Source organism: Rhynchophorus ferrugineus, unplaced genomic scaffold, assembly GCF_030347505.1.
Source record: "Rhynchophorus ferrugineus isolate W39M unplaced genomic scaffold, kcgeb_rfMv2 rfM8, whole genome shotgun sequence".
Lineage (NCBI taxonomy): Eukaryota > Metazoa > Arthropoda > Insecta > Coleoptera > Curculionidae > Rhynchophorus > Rhynchophorus ferrugineus.
In genome coordinates, this window is record NW_027472587.1 from 5,341,148 (window position 1) to 5,353,919 (window position 12,772).

A 12,772-nucleotide genomic window follows, 5' to 3' on the forward strand; every position below is an offset into this window, starting at 1 on the left:
AGTTGAAGTTGATAAATCTGAATTGAACTTTTTTGGGTTTCTTTATGTATGTAATATCATCTTGAAATATGATAGTGTTTGGCAGGAATATGCTAGTTATAGTGAGAACTTCATCACTATGTTGAGATATGCATTCGCAGTAATCGAGCCAGTGATGTGAATGAGAGGACCAGCTGAATACCACGATATTGCTGGTGAGATCATAAAGCAACTTCACCATGATTGATTACAGTGTGCCACACAAATTTTCTATCATTGAATTCCTCATTCCATTGTTAACAAGATTGTCTATTGATATGGTTGTCCAACACGCCATGTTTCTTAGTAATAGTGTCAATAATACTGCACAATGGCAGCTACCATTCTTCCATACCTATGGCATATTCAGTCATTTTAAATTCAGTGATAAAAAATTTAATCAAATACAAAGAACACAGCTAGAAAGCTTATGTTGATTTAAATTTTATTGCTATATTGCTTGGACTACAGGAATGTTTCACGAAATATTGTTGTTTTCTCTGTTTGAGGGAGAGTAGAGACACCGAAAACCATTATGAAGTTAAAGATTGGCCAAAATGTACTAACTTTGTGGTAAATCAAATATTAAATATGATATTGTTATTCCACACGAAAATGATTATTCCACCTTAACATTGTAAAACTTGGTTTAATGAAAAATGTTGTCAAGGGGGTGGATAAAAACGTTAAAGGATTTTTTTATTTGAAAAATGTTTTCTCAACATTAAGTGATGCTAAATTAAAAGAAGGTATTTTTGTTGGCCCACAAATAAGAAAATTTATAAAAGCAATGAATTCGATCATTCGAAATCTTACCACGAAAGGGTTAGAGGTTTGATTATCTCTAAAGAAAGAAATTCATGGATTTTTAGACAATTTTGAAGCTGAAAATGCCGAGTTTTTACCTAAAGATTTGGTACTAAAAATTTAAAACGATGGGGTGCAGAACGTCTTTAAAAATACATTTTATGCACTCCCATTTCGATTTTCCCCCTAATCTTGGAATGGTGACTGACAAGGTGAACGTCTTCACCAGGATATGAAACAGATAGAAGAGGAAGTTATCAAGGAAGATGAAGTGCACAAATGTCAACAGAATACTGCTAGTTTGTAATGAAAAAGGATTCTATTGTACACTGTTGTATTCTATTGATCACTTAAAACTCAGCTATATTGACACATTATCTAATTGTAAATATATGTTACTATTTTTGTTTATAAAATATTTAATATAAACCTTATAGAATGTATAAATAATTTATAAAATTAATAATATAATTAAATGAACATGATGCATTTATATATATTAGAATATGATCTGTCTTTATTTATTTATACTACTTCATTTTACCATAACTATAAAATAGTACATTTGGACAAAAAAACCGTTTTATTTAATGTTTAAGAACTAAAAGAATTGCCACACAGTGTTAGACTTTCACTTTCGGGTTTCTCCATATAAAAACTCGGCTGTTGGTAGGAAACAATATAAACGATGGTTCCACCGGATCATGTCACATTCTTCCAATTATCAAATGTGCTGGTTTTTTGATCATCGCATCTCTTAGCATGCAACTTGGCGTTAGAAAGGGTTTCACAATCGTAGACCTTCTATGAATGTTAGCCTTGTGGACTTTTTGTCGTACTGCTTTTACCTAAACAGTATTACTCAAGTGAGTAATGAGTTCTGCTGTCACTTTTGCCGGCGTGTTTTATATTGTCTGACTAAATCTTCAATGTTTGTCTGTTACCGTGGATACTGTTGCTCGTGATGATGTTTCACAATATTTCAATTGTTCTCGTCACAGATACTCCTGCCAACACTCTTTTTTCTCAGTTATATAGATCACAAATTTCACCAATTGCTTATTTCAACTTTCACAGAGCAAGGAGTCCAATATATTTATATATGTGCAATACATGGCATGTAAATTGAGCAATATATATATATGTTGTTCATATTGTTTTGCCTACCCTCTATAAATTGGCTTAAATGGTTCTTGTTTTTTCTCTTTTAATAATAGGTATAAAATTTGTTATATTATGTTGCATTTTATATTCTTATATGGATAATTCATTTTAAATAAGATGCTAGGTTTTATTTTCAACTGATATATTTTTCAACTGTTAAAACAATAAAATGTTTTTATTTGATTGACTTTAGCAAAAGTTTATGCTCTGCATTTGTTGAGATGACGCTAATGAGGCTACAGTTAGTCATGCAGATATAATAATTAAATAATTTGAATAGTACCCTTGTTAGAAAAAAACTCTGACAATAGCGAATAACAGCCAATAAACACTATAGTAATTTGAAAGAAATTCCCTCGTATTTGTTGTACTGTAAATGTTATTTTTTTATATTTGTTTTGATCACATAGGTGCAAAATGGCCTAAGTAATATCTGCCTCAGAATTTCAGAAAATAGTTATATAAATGGGTCGAAAATACCAACACAACAAAACAATTATAGGTTTCATGTTAAACCCTTGGCACAAAATAAAAATTATATTTAAATAAAACAATATGGAACAATTTAACATCTAAATCAAATAAAACATGTGGTCAAAATAAACGATACATATAATACAATATATATATATATATATATATATATATATATATGTATGTATATATATAACAGGTAATGACAATGGTTATCAATATCAACGATGGAATAACCAGGATGGCTAATAACTAATTTAGTCCATAGTATTCAATAACATTTACGGACAATCATTATAAAATGGACAATAATGGTAACTGATAGCAATAGATAATGTAACGATAAAGTATGACATGTGTACACGATACGATGGAAAATTAACTTGCGATAAGCTTCTAACCTAACAGTAATAATGATGGACGTGCAATGAGATCAAGGGAAGCGGATGCACCAGATGCTGCCAATGGGGTTAGTAGGCCTCGCTAGGATTAAGCTAAATTCTCAAAATAAATAAACAAATATATAAATTGACAGTACTGTTACTAGTGCACTCACTTCTCCAGCTCCAGCTATGATAGACGTGCAATGCGTACAAGGGAGAAAGCTAAAAGCCACACGCTGATACGCTGCCATCAAGATCCAGCAGAAACCACTATCGATGGCGTTTATGTAGCTTCAGATTATCCATAGATTATAACTACATATCAAAAACTTTGACCATTTTGGCATTAGTCTCTACTTAATAAGATAATTATAATTTATATTTCCAGTTGCAACCATAAAACTATTATCTTTGATTGATGTTCAGGATAAATTGATTAATTGAATAAATAAATGAATAGATAACTGTATAGATAAATGAATTGTGAAATGAATAGATAGATAAATAGTTAAATTAATAGATAAATGATTAGATAAACGAATAGGTAAATAAATAAGTGAATGAATAGAATCAAAATAAAAATAAGACTGGAATACTCTGTGGAAAACCTACCGTTTTGAAGAACTCGGTTTGTACAGCATGAAACACTGTATAATCGGTGCGATTGAAAAACGCAGTTAGTCTGACGGTCGCGGCTGCATAAATGAACTTTCATAGAGCTCGAAAGGCCCTTTGGCATGTTAACTTATCACATCTGGCAAATGCAGTTCGAGGAGAGGGCCAAACATGTTACCAATTATGGCAATTGTTTTCGTTGTTGGGTCCCAATCGAGCAGAGGTGACAACTCATCATCTCAACTCAACTCAAATTATACTAAAAAATAACTCACTTTTAAAATTGTTACACATTTATTCAGAGTATTTCCCTTGTTTGTCCCTTTTAACAATATTCATTCAAAATCAGTTTATCAAATTTCAGAAAACTCATCCATTAGAAACCATATCCTCATTTTCCGTTTTCCGAAACGAAAGGTGGTCCGAACATAATGAAAACTAAATGTTAAAACCGACAAAATCGCCGTTAAATCAAACACCGCCGAATACATTGTACGAACTTCCCCATATAAACATAATTTTCATATTCATACCCGCCAAACCGTTCAAAATTTCCCGTGACTGACTTGGGGGCCTTGTTCCTCGACGTCCTGTCGGAAAAATAAACAAATCGGAGTTGGAGCTGGACGCGACGGGACGTGGGGGACACTTGCACACGCCAACTAGCAAAGCGCACAACTTTTCCACGCTCCAGGCCGAGAACGGCGCCTTTTCTCATCAGTCCACATCCGCGCCTGGTGCTATATGGAAGTCGAATCCAGTCGGTTACGAGAGAAAGGTGCGAGACTTCGCGCGATGTAGATCCTGATCTCGATCTTGTGGTAATCCGCCGCCAGTTTTACGATCCTGCGACGTGTAATTGATTTAATTTTTAATTGCTCGGAAGTTATTGCAATAAATAGAGGCAGGAATTGCCAAGTATGTAATAAACCGGGTACTGTTTTGAAGTAGCTCTTGTAAATTCTTTAATAATTGGTATTACGTTTTATGGTAATTTGATTTAAATTTACTTCGGAGTCCTCTTCCGTTTTTATATTAAAATTTTAGTAATTTCATTTATTTATACGAACTTAAAATACTATAAAAAGAACCGAAGAAGTTTAATTATATTAATAATTTTGTTTCATTTTAATCTTCTTTAATAAATAAAATTACATTAATTATGTAGCTGAAAATATAACCGTTCGTGTATGTAATAAATACATTGTTATATAAATATTTAATTGTTCAGTTTATCAAGCGTTCTTGATGAAAATTCGGTTGAATTTTATTTCAAATTTAAAAACAAGTTGACATTCATTTGAGGTTTATTTAAAATTTCCAATACTGGTACTACTGAAATTATTTTTTATTCATTATTTTAATTACATATCGTGGTTTAATTACAGACAAAAATTATGCAGATGCAAATGAATACTTGGATATGTTATTATATGTCTTATATTTAATTATTAACTAACGATTTTTGCTATTACAATAGGCTTATTTGTGTTGGACTCTAAACATCGGTAATATTTTCTGAGATATGTTGATGGGTTACTCATGCCAATGTTATCTGTTGAAAGCTTGAGCAAGGTCTGAGAATATAGCTAAGAAGAATTTTTTTAACCTTTCAGGTTTTTTCAGTGATATCAATTATGAAGGTTCGTTTATAAAATCAAACTCATTTGGTATTGGGTTTTCTCTCTGAATAATTGGTTTTAATGTTTTCAACAGTTTTTTGAATACTCTAAGTAATATTATAGCGTTTGGTGTTGGCTGCATTAATCCAGTTGGTGAGTTGTATAATTCTTTTTTTGGTTTCTTCGTGTTGATGTCAGTTTTTGTTACTTTGGTGACTTAGGCGTTTATAGCTTCGGTGACTATTTGAATAGGCGAATTTTTGTACTGATAGTCAGTAAATTATATTCAAATTTATTTTCGTTTGGTCTACTAGAGTTTAGTTCGGCAGAAGATCTATTATGAACTATAAATTGTATTTTTATGTTTAATGGCTCTTGGGAAGTTAAAGATTTGAAAATTGGTATAATCAAGAATATATATTTCTTTTTCTATCTTCTTTAATTTCTAACCTTTGTTACTCTTAGGTCTTAGGTCTGCGGATATATTATAATATACTATTATACATTAAGAATCTTGGGAGGAACTTTGATTTTATACGTTTGGATTATTTTTCACCCCCTCCCCCTTATCGTAGCATATCGTAGGTTTACATTGGTGTCCAAATATGTTTATATACTAATACTTTGTTGTGACTTTCGAAGAATTCGATAATTCGAGCATCCAACACCATTTTCGAGCTAAAAAGTGTTGCTTGTTTATTTTTAATATGCTCTTTTCATTGACTTGGCTTGGCATTCAGTGTCATGCCCAAATATTTTGCTGTATGCGCATACAACATTACTATAGAATCAATTATTACAGGCAGGTGATCTATTTTTTTGTATGTGAAATCCATATGTGTAGATTTCGTATTATTTAGTTTTATATGCCATTTCTGCATACACTCTATAATTGTCTCAATACTTAGAATCAGTACTATCAGCAAATGTGGCCATTATTACATTTCATATTTCGGGGTATCACTGGTATATATTAAATATAATATTGTTCTGAGGATAATAACTTGAGAGATACCCGCATAGGTGCGTTTTTTAGAATTGTAGGATTTGACGCTCATCTGGATAGGTAAATTATTTATCAAAGGTTTGGGATGCGATAGTAATACAGCTGAATATATTTCCTTCTTTCAAAAGTTTTCTGTGTTGCATCCGTAACACCAATCAATCTTGAATAATTGTTAATATTTTCTTTTTAAATTCAGATTGGTTAGCGGGGATGAGTAACATTTCTTCAATAGCGTTTCAATAGTTTGAGGGATTTATAAGAACCACTTATACCAATTTAAATATGATAGGTACCAGTAATATTGATCGATTAGATGTATTTGTCTTGTAATATTTTTTTAATCATTACTCTTGGTTGTTCAACAATTTGTCTGCATTTCTTATGAATATATAATATATGGACATGTAGAAAATCAATTCATTCTTCAAGTGATCTCCTGTGTATTTAACTCAAATATTATTCTAAAGTCCTAAATCCTACAACTAGATCGAATTGTGTGAAACGTTTTAATATATGCACTTCAACTTTACACAAACACTTTAAATTACACTCGCTATAGGTTCTAGGCAATGGCACGATATACTTTGTTTTGGAACAGTTCCTTGTTTAGCAAGTATGTACTTCTTTCAGGTTAGGCGTCGGTCTAGATGCATGCCAAGATATATAGCATTTTCAGCTTGGGGATGATGATAATAATTGATATACGTTAGTGCGCATGTTTTTTTATGCAGAATGAATATTACATTCCTTAATACACCATGTCTTCCGCCCAGTTGTATTTTGTCAAGGTGTGATTGGATGTTCCTTGATATTGTCTGCATATATTGCAACAGTAGTAATATTTGTGCCCAGTAAATCGACTGTATGTAGGAGATACAGTATTGAACAATCTACACTGCCTAGATCATCATCATTATCACCATCACATTTTTTATAGTGAAATGCCTGGTCTATCTGTGTGGTAAGGTTTTAGTATCTATAAATGTGGATGAATGAGGAGTTTCCTTAATTTAACATGCAACCCTCTCTACCATACTTTATCACAAACCTGAGTATATCTAGGAATGCAGTGGAACAATATCTTTTGGCATTTAAGTCCATATTTATTTTGTTTGCAAGTCTATGCACTTGTTCTATAGTCCCATGATAATCAAACCCAAATTGATGTTCTGGAATAATCTTTGTAGTTTCTATTACACTATTAAGCTTTTTCAGATATAATTTCTGAAAAATTTTCGGGATTATCTAGTATAATTAATTAATAATTAATTTGTAATTGATATGATCAAGATGTGTAGGTTTTGTTAAACTATATATTTAATTTTATGTTAGATTTTTATTTAGGTTTTAGACATCTCTGTTATATCATTAACTATTACGTTTACCAAGTCTGAATAGGTCATTGTTTTCTCTAATTTTTGCTGTATTCATGTACTTGCATTATATTTATTCTAATTTTAGGACGTGTGTTGAAAATATTCAAAGAAGGATCAGAATTGATTTTCAATCGCTAGTTCAGTCAACTCCATTCTTTTCATACGTTTGTATTTGAGGTTCAGTTATTTTATACATTCAGATAGTTCTGTTTATTTATCATCAACTCTTATATTTACCTAGTCCGAATAGGTAGTTTTTTTTCTTTAATTTCTGCTGTTTTATGATATTTTAACGAACTTTACATGTATTTATTCTAGTTTCAGGATGTGTGCTGAAAATATTCAAAGAAGGATCAGAATTTATTTTCAATCGCTAGTTCAGTCAACTCCATTCTCTTGATTCGTTTGTATTTGAGGTTCAGTTATTTTATACATTCAGATAGTTCTGTTCATTTATCATCAACTGTTATGTTTACCTAGTCCGAATAGGTAGTTTTTTTTCTTTAATTTCTGTTGTTTTATGATATTTTAACGAACTTCACATGTATTTATTCTAGTTTCAGGATGTGTGTTGAAAATATTCAAAGAAGGATCAGAATTTATTTTCAATCGCTAGTTCAGTCAACTCCATTCTCTTGATTCGTTTGTATTTGAGGTTCAGTTATTCAGTTATTTTATACATTCAGATAGTTCTGTTCATTTATCATCAACTGTTATGTTTACCTAGTCCGAATAGGTAGTTTTTTTTCTTTAATTTCTGCTGTTTTATGATATTTTAACGAACTTTACATGTATTTATTCTAGTTTCAGGATGTGTGTTGAAAATATTCAAAGAAGGATCAGAATTTATTTTCAATCGCTAGTTCAGTCAACTCCATTCTCTTGATTCGTTTGTATTTGAGGTTCAGTTATTTTATACATTCAGATAGTTCTGTTCATTTATCATCAACTGTTATGTTTACCTAGTCCGAATAGGTAGTTTTTTTTTCTTTAATTTCTGCTGTTTTATGATATTTTAACGAACTTTGCATGTATTTATTCTAGTTTCAGGATGTGTGTTGAAAATATTCAAAGAAGGATCAGAATTTATTTTCAATCGCTAGTTCAGTCAACTCCATTCTCTTGATTCGTTTGTATTTGAGGTTCAGTTATTTTATACATTCAGATAGTTCTGTTCATTTATCATCAACTGTTATGTTTACCTAGTCCGAATAGGTAGTTTTTTTTCTTTAATTTCTGTTGTTTTATGATATTTTAACGAACTTCACATGTATTTATTCTAGTTTCAGGATGTGTGTTGAAAATATTCAAAGAAGGATCAGAATTTATTTTCAATCGCTAGTTCAGTCAACTCCATTCTCTTGATTCGTTTGTATTTGAGGTTCAGTTATTTTATACATTCAGATAGTTCTGTTCATTTATCATCAACTCTTATGTTTACCTAGTCCGAATAGGTAGTTTTTTTTCTTTAATTTCTGCTGTTTTATGATATTTTAACGAACTTTACATGTATTTATTCTAGTTTCAGGATGTGTGTTGAAAATATTCAAAGAAGGCTCAGAATTTATTTTCAATCGCTAGTTCAGTCAACTCCATTCTCTTGATTCGTTTGTATTTGAGGTTCAGTTATTTTATACATTCAGATAGTTCTGTTCATTTATCATCAACTGTTATGTTTACCTAGTCCGAATAGGTAGTGTTTTTCTTTAATTTCTGCTGTTTTATGATATTTTAACGAACTTTACATGTATTTATTCTAGTTTCAGGATGTGTGTTGAAAATATTCAAAGAAGGATCAGAATTTATTTTCAATCGCTAGTTCAGTCAACTCCATTCTCTTGATTCGTTTGTATTTGAGGTTCAGTTATTTTATACATTCAGATAGTTCTGTTCATTTATCATCAACTCTTATGTTTACCTAGTCCAAATAGGTAGTTTTTTTTCTTTAATTTCTGCTGTTTTATGATATTTTAACGAACTTTACATGTATTTATTCTAGTTTCAGGATGTGTGCTGAAAATGTTTGTCGATTATTACGCTATGCCAGTCTACAAGGATCGTAATTTAATATCAACCCCTCTTTGAGTCAACTCCACTCTCCCTTAATTGCGATTTTTCTTCGAACATCTCCTGGCATCTCGCCTATTTGTGCCGACCCTCTTTGCCGATATTCGAACCCATTTCTAGTTATAATTTCCTTTTCCGATTTCGCAGTCTCCAGATAAGAATAATCTTAATTCGCACTAAACGGAGAAATCGGCCGCCTGCTCGAAAGTAGTTCCGCAACTACTTCGTCGCGCCCTCCGACGTCTTCAAACAAATTTCTGTCAAAAGTTGCCGAAACATTAAGCCGATATTTACTGCTTTGACGATAGCGCCGAGGCATTAACATTTAGGTATTTATAGAAGAAGTGGAATTAGTATAACTGTTTCGTAACTAGAGAGAGAGGGAGAGTGGCGTTATTCCGATGGTAATTTTCAGTGTTTTGTTTTAATTGTCAGGGTAATGTCGCGTAAATGAATAGAATATAGTTGTACTATTATTTTTATTAGCTGTTTCCAAGTTTTGTTAATAATTGTATTACGCATTGGAATTCATTCGTAGAGTCTTTATGATTTAGGTATATTATTAAAAATCACTTGCTGTTAGTGTTACATGTAGCCAATCTTTCGACTAAGATATGAAAGTCAGGTCGGAAAGACTTCTGCGATTTTCGCAACGAATTAATTTCTACACTGGTATAACCTATCTTCAGGATACATATATTTTCTTAAAAACTGATTTATTAAAACTAGTATACAATTAATAGTTAACTTTAATCTGAATTAATCTACTAACAGACAACTACAAATAAGTCTACAAATGAGTCTTCTTTGATGGGAATCGGTAAATATTCTGATAGTGTTTGTAACCATATCAATTTTTAGGTCGCGATGGAGGTCAACCAGGAACGCATATAATAGGTCAATTGAAAAGTCCCAGGCCAACAATAGGAACAGACATTTTTTGGCAAAATTTGTTTTTTTATTCAACATAATTCCCTTCAAGGGTGATACCCTGATTATAGCGACTCTCCAAATTTTCGATACCATTTTGTACTACGATTTGTCCTTTGCTTCAAAATAAGCCTCAGTTTCGGCGATCACATCTTCATTCGATGAATATTTCTTCTTTTCCAGCGAGCATTCTTTTGAGATCTGAGAACAGGAAATAGTCGCTGGGGCCCAGATCGGGAGAATACGGTGGACGAGGAAGCAATTCGAAACCCAATTCATGGATTTTTGCCATAGTTTTCACTGAATTGTGACACAGTGCATTGTCTTGGTGAAGCAGCACTTTCTTTCTCTTCAAATGCGGTCGTTTTTCGGCGACTGCGTCCTTCAAACAGTCCAATAATGCTATGTAATAGTCGCTATTCCACGCGCATCCCAAAATACAGACGCCATAACCTTGCCAGCCTACTGTTTCTTTTTCCCACGCTTTTGAGCGGGGTCATCGTGTGCAGTCCACTCGGATGAGCTGAGATTCCTGAGCTAAGATATTTTTTTGTGTTAGTATAGGAAATTATAGATTTTGCTTTGTTTAGTTTATTTCTCCATTTTTTAGTCTAGGTCGCAACCTTATCAAGAGATAATTGGAGTTTCCTTGTTGATATAACTTACTTGAAGCACGCCAGCTCTTATTGGTTTGAGACTAGAGTATGTTCCTTCATGTTTAACACGGAAGCATTGATTTTAATCGCAGGTAGAAATGCTTAGGGATAAGTGACTTTGTTCTATATGGTAGGCCATTGTGCTATATTCTGTGAAAAGCCTGTGTAACTTTGAGAAAGATAGAGCACACACCTTTGTTTTCTAGAGATGTTTCAATTACCTCTGTAATTCGATGTACTTGGTCAGCTGTTAAGTGGGCGTTTCTGAAACCAAACTAGTGACATGGTATCAGCTTTCTTTGCTCGACAATATGTTTGAGGTGTGTCACAATCAAGTTCTCAAAGAGTTTAACCATAACTGGCAGTAAATAAATAGGGAGGTGTGATTCAACATCACTTAGATTTTTACCAGCTTTTGGCATCATTATGACTTCAGCAGTTTTCTATGCATTTGGTACCTATTTTGACCGAATGCAAGTATTAAAGGCTTTCATAGGAGTTTTTTAAGAATATCTCTCGTAACAAAGATTAATTTGTATCATCAATAACATTAGGGTGTAGAAATTAGTTTCTTTTGGTCGGTAAAGCATCAAGTGATGAATTCAAAAAATCTCTCCGAGTTTTAATTGTAACGAAGCCAATTTTAACACTTTAGCTGTAGTTCACTGTTATTAAAACACACCGAAATAATGTGGGAAATTGTTCAAGTATTTTCCTTTCATTTCACCTTTCTCGTTCCATTTTTGCGAATCAAAATCATCAATTTCAAAATGCACAAATTAACGTCGACCCCTTTGCTATACAACATGCATACACTTTCACTAGAATTTTTTATTCACTTAAAATACAATTTTACTAGTCACCGTAATTATTACCGATAATTGGCTATTAACTTATAATTTGATAATGCAATAGCTTAAAATTTAATTTAATATATACTAGGAGAACCCATCGATTCTTGCTTTTTTTTACAGTAGTAATGCCACTGAATTATTTAACGCTGTTGCTTCTTCTGTTAAATACACTTCACTGCACTATATTTGATTGAATGGTTTCATATTATTTTTAAGTATGGGTCCTGTTCGAATGATATCGGAGATTTGTAATACGTTCTTTAAAATATAGTAATCTAAATTATATATAATACAATAAATATAGTAATACTTCTCTTCTTGTAAATCTTTCTATTTTTACATGATGGGTTAGGTCTCTACACGTATCACTTCTAGAATCTTTTGATTTTCTGCGTGACAGTGGGCACTCGAAATTATAGATGCAAGTACTAATTTATATAATACGGGTGCATCCACGATACCTCTTATGACTATATTCAAAAAAACTTTTGAATGTCATATCAGTAAGTTATTATGTATGGATAATCATCAGTTAATAAATATACGTTCTTTTATTGTAGTCCCAGCTTTTTTTGCTATTTAATATCGTTCTTCCAACGACAGGTTGCATTTAGTTTCATCCAAGATATTTAGCGTTGTAGCTGATTGGGTTGTTTGTTATTTGCTGTTATTTATATTGTCATTTATGTTATATATGTTATATCACAGATTTCGGTAAACAAATTGGCTCCAATACAATTTATTGTGGTACATCTGCTTTTGTCTCTTTTATTGTTGAGTCCTCTTGTTTAACTCTAAAA

General features: G+C 32.0%; 1 protein-coding gene across 5 annotated transcripts in view; it reads left to right on the top strand.

Annotated features, from left to right (window-relative positions):
* Positions 1 to 4,180: 4,180 nt before the first annotated feature.
* LOC143200544 (uncharacterized) overlaps positions 4,181 to 12,772 on the top strand; it is a 235,392-nt gene continuing 226,800 nt past the window's right edge. The window contains exon 1 of one of the 5 annotated variants that reach the window (XM_076410986.1): positions 4,181 to 4,395. The gene's annotated coding sequence lies outside the window, so the exon portion shown is untranslated. Of the gene's footprint in view, positions 4,452 to 12,772 lie in introns of all 5 variants that reach the window. The other 4 variants (XM_076410984.1, XM_076410987.1, XM_076410988.1 and 1 more) reach the window with 4 other exon arrangements.